Raw genomic sequence first — 5241 nt, 5'->3', positions numbered from 1 at the left:
AGAAGATCAACAAGGAACTCAAAGGTATGATTCTAGATCTGTTTTAATGTTGTTGTTTAACCTAATTAGCCATTAGAAGTCTTGGATTCAAAAGCATGTTTATTAGAAAGCCTAGATCCAAGCAATAGGGTTTTGCATGCGCACATAGGAAAGTTCTTATGGCTAAAACCCAACAGTGGTATCAGAGCCTAGATTGGTTTTCTACAAATTGTTGCTTGAATAACTGAAACAAACCTGCAAAATTCAAATTTTTGGGTTTTGAGTCACTGACTCGTCGAGTTCCAAGGTGGACTCGTCGAGTAGGCCTGACTCGTCGAGTCCCCTTGTGCACTCGGCGAGTCCAAGCGTCAGGAATGGCCAAATTCGGGATTTTTTCATAATTATCTTATGGAAACTTACCTTAATCATATTAGATCAGTGTAAATCCGATTTTTTGATAAATATGACTGTTATCTTGATCTAATTAAAGATATTTATCATCTAATAAAATATTTAATTTCCTTATATGATAATAATTAATTATTTTTGGTAATTATCTTCAAAGAAATCAAGATAAATCAAATAAAGATAATTAGTATATTAAATTGTTAATTGGAATTATTTGTTATTTGATCCTACATGTTTTTTAAATGTTTAAAACCTACCCTATAGTTTTGAAATTTAAATTTGTGATTAAAAGCTTTAATTTAGACAACTTAAATTTCAAACCCTAGATTTTGAAAAGTTTAAAATACAACCCTATACTTATATGATATTATTAGAATAATATATATATGTATAACTAAATGCTAGTCTTACCGCTAGTAGGCCTCATTCACGAAGCCGATCTATAAGGTGGGTATAAGGTTGCGGCCTATAAAATGGCGCTTAATGGGTGTACACTCACACCCACCGCTTGCTTGATTGGTGGAGGGTCGTTAGCCGAACGGGTAGGATAGGGCAACCTCATCCTCTCATTAAAAGTATAATAAGAAATACGAAGTAACTAAATTTTTTTAAATTTCCCAATCTTAGTTACTTTAGGAAAAGTGAATTGATGCAATCCCATGAAATTACACTTTGCACCTTGCTAAGATGTTAGTGGAGCGTGTGTGGTTTACCGGCACACTAATTGGTTCTAAGCGAAGGTGGCGAAGGGTGATTCATTGTTTATCATAGTTCGATGAAGCGTGTGTGGTTTACCGGCACATCGAATAGGTGATCGTAACAATGAAGGCACCATGTAAATTTGCATGGTAATTCACACCCGCTTTGTGATCCTCGGCATCCCAGTCACAAACAAGAGGGGCATATCGAGATTTAAACATGCCATTGAATAGTTCAATGAATCTCATCCGAACCTAGGAATTCTCAAAAACACTTAGGACTAAAAGTTTAAGTTTTGTGATGGAGAATTAGTGAATCGTCATTCACTTACCTTCAATTTATTTGCATGTTGGATTACGGCATCCCTTTTCTAGTATGTAAATGTTATTGTTGGATCCTAGCCCTAATTTTTCTTATTGGGTGATAATTAGGGATTCTTGTCTATCTTTGTCCTTTCTATAGATGTCAAACGCAAACAACGCTGCTGCTAGTTCTTTCACGTTAATGAGCCTTTGCCAAAAGGTCACCTTCGATGGAACGAACTTTGGCGAATGGATAAGATACATTCGCACCATTGCTCGCTATGAGGATAAAGAGTATGTCCTCGACGAGAAGCTCGAGAAAATCAACCCCGAAGTTGCTACTCCCGCCGAAATCACCGCCTTTGAAACCCATGAGCGAGATGCGACGAAAGTACATTGCATCATGATCGCCACCATGAACTCCGAGTTCCAAAAGTCCTACGAGGACATGTATCCATACGAGATGCATCAAGACTTGTTGGAGAGGTACCACCAAAACGCGAGACAAGAGCGTTACGAGATCTTCACTAACATGATTTCCGCTAAGATGGGTCATGGAGAATCTCTTACCGTGCACTTGCAAAAGATGCAAAGGTATGTCGACCGCCTTCGCAAGTTAAATGTTGACTTCGGCGAAGACTTGGCGATCGACATGGTGCTTCACTCTTTGCCTCCGATGTATAATCAATTTAGGATGACCTACCACATGAACAAAGAGGAGGTCACTCTAAGTAAGCTCCAAGGTCTCTTGAGGGTTGCTGAGAGCAATTTCAAGGACAAGTCTGTTGCACCAACTCCCAATCCGTCTGCTGCTCCTGTCTTGGCTATTGGTCAAGGGAAGGGAAAGAAGAGGAAAGCTTCTTCAAATAACTATCGAAAGGTGAAAGCCCGAGATGGTTCCTCTTCTAGTGGGACCAAAGTTGATCCCTCTAAGCCCTGCTCTAACCCGAAGGAGGCAGAGTGCCACCACTGCCACAAGATAGGACATTGGAAGAGAAGCTGCCCGGATTACCTGCAAGCCATCAAGGAAGGAAAGATCAAGCCATCTTTCGCAGGTATATATGCAATAAAATCTAACGATTCTAATCATGCTATTTCTTGGGTTCTTGACACCGGTTGTGGTTATCACATTTGTTCTAATGTGCAGGGACTAAAAAGAAGTAGGGATGTGGAGCAAGGAAGGATCAATCTAATCATGGGGAACAGAAGATCGTCGCCTGTGACCAAGATTGGAGTGTATTCTTTGGTGCTTAAGAATAGTTTAGTTTTAGATTTGAACAATTGTTGCTATTCGCCAGAAATGGCTAGAAACATCATTTCATTTCATGGTTTATATAGACAAGGTTTTAGATTTTCTTTTAATAATGAGAATGGTTCTATTTTGGCTTATCTAAATGGTGTCTTTTATTTTGAAGCTATACCATGTAATGGAATATATGAAACTGTTATGATTGTTGATAACTTAGGAAATGATGTTTTGAATATTGATTCTTCCACTAGTATGGATAAAGCATCCTTGTGGCATTGTCGTCTTGGACATGTCAACAAGAAACGCATAGCCCAACTCCAAAAGGATGGAGTGTTGGAGTCATTCGACCTTAGGGAAGATGACACATGCGAGTCTTGTTTACTTGGAAAGATGACTAAGTCACCCTTCACGAGTACTTGTGAAAGGGGTGAGGGACTATTAGACCTAATACATACCGATGTATGTGGACCTTTTAGATCAACCACGAAGGATGGGAACCGCTTCTATGTGACCTTTACCGATGATTATAGTAGATATGGGTATATCTATTTAATCAAGCAAAAGTCAGAAACCTTTGAAAAGTTTAAAGAGTTCAAGAATGAAGTGGAGAATCAATTGGGCAGGAAAATCAAGATGCTTCGATCCGATCGAGGAGGAGAGTACCTAAGTCTTGAATTCCACGATTATCTCAAGGAGTGTGGAATAGTTTCGTAATTGACGCCTCCTAGGACACCGCAATTGAATGGTGTGGCAGAAAGGCGTAAATGAACCTTATTGGATATGGTTCGCTCTATGATGAGTCGTGCTTCATTACCTATCTTCTTTTGGGGGTATGCCTTAGAGACTGCCGCCCATATCCTTAACCGAGTCCCTACCAAGAAGGTTGCCAAAACACCTCACGAGATGTGGACGGGGAAAGCTCCCTCGTTGGCACATATCAAGGTTTGGGGTTGCGAGGCTTTCGTAAGACGAGATACTCACGACAAGCTTGAACCTCGAAGTGAGCGATGTATTTTCATCGGCTACCCGCAAACTTCCTTTGGATATCTCTTCTATAGACTGAAAGATAATGTTATCTTTGTTGCGAGGAGAGGAGTTTTCCGAGAGCGAGAACTCATAAGCCAAGGAGACAGTGGGAGGCAAATCGAACTTGAAGAGATTCAAGAATCGATAGATGAAGGAACCTCTACCGCTGGCGTTCAACCCGAGGAGGAAACTCCGGTTGAACCGATTGACGAATCCTTACCTCTTAGACGTTCCGATAGATTTAGAGTTCAACCCCAGTTTTATGGTTTTCATATTACTACCGAAGGGGACACGTATATTAGTGATGGTACACTAGTAAATCTTGATGAACCTAATAGCTATAGGGAAGCCATGGCAGGCCCGGAGTCTGCGAAATGGAAAGAGGCGATGGATAGCGAGATCCAATCCATGTACGATAACCAAGTTTGGAACTTGGTTGATTACGTGCCCGAACGTAAGACTGTAGGGTGCAAATGGATCTTCAAGAAGAAGACCGATGTGGATGGGAATGTACACACATACAAAGCACGATTGGTTGCGAAGGGCTTTACTCAAACTCCCGGAGTTGACTATGATGAGACCTTCTCACCAGTTGCGAAGATTAAATCTATTAGAGTGATGCTAGCAATTGCCGCATTTCATGATTATGAGATTTGGCAAATGGATGTCAAGACCGCTTTCCTTAACGGAAAGTTGGCTGAGGATGTTTACATGGCTCAGCCAGAGGGGTTTGTGGATCCGAAGCATCCGAATAGAGTGTGTAAGCTTGAGAAGTCCATTTATGGACTTAAGCAAGCGTCTCGCAGATGGAATCTTTGCTTCGATGAGAAAGTCAAAGAGTTTGGATTTGTACGAAGCGAAGACGAATCTTGTGTATATGTCAAAGCCAGTGGGAGTGTAGTAAGCTTCCTCGTTCTATATGTCGATGACATATTACTCATAGGAAACGACATCCCGACTCTGCAGGAGGTTAAGTCCTGGCTCGGGAAGTGCTTCGCTATGAAGGACCTCGGAGAGGCTTCTTACATTTTGGGAATAAGGATAGTAAGAGAAAGAAGTAAGAGACTAATTGGACTTAGTCAGAATACTTACTTGGAGAAGGTACTAAAATGTTTTAGTATGGAAAACTCAAAGAAGGGAGAACTACCGATACAAGGAAATGCCAAGTTGAGTAAGACTCAAAGTCCGAGTACCGAAGCCGAGATAACAGAAATGAGCCGAGTACCATACGCTTCTGCAGTTGGCTCAATCATGTACGCTATGACTTGTACTCGCCCTGATGTAGCCTTCGCTTTGAGCATGGTTAGCAGATATCAAGGGAACCCTGGCAAAGCACATTGGATTGCGGTGAAGAACATCCTTAAGTACCTACGGAGAACGAAAGAATGGTTCTTAGTCCTTGGAGGGAGTGATGACTTGAAGGTGCGAGGGTATAGTGACACCAGCTTTCAAACCGACAGGGACAACTATCGTTCGCAGTCGGGCTGGGTCTTTACCCTAAATGGAGGAGCAGTGACATGGAAAAGTTCCAAGCAAGAAACCGTAGCTAATTCAACGTGCGAGTCAGAGTACATCGCA

The sequence above is a fragment of the Lactuca saligna genome, chromosome 3 (assembly GCF_052625555.1).
Source record: "Lactuca saligna cultivar CGN05327 chromosome 3, ASM5262555v1, whole genome shotgun sequence".
Classification (NCBI taxonomy): domain Eukaryota; kingdom Viridiplantae; phylum Streptophyta; class Magnoliopsida; order Asterales; family Asteraceae; genus Lactuca; species Lactuca saligna.
This window is presented reverse-complemented; position numbering follows the sequence as displayed.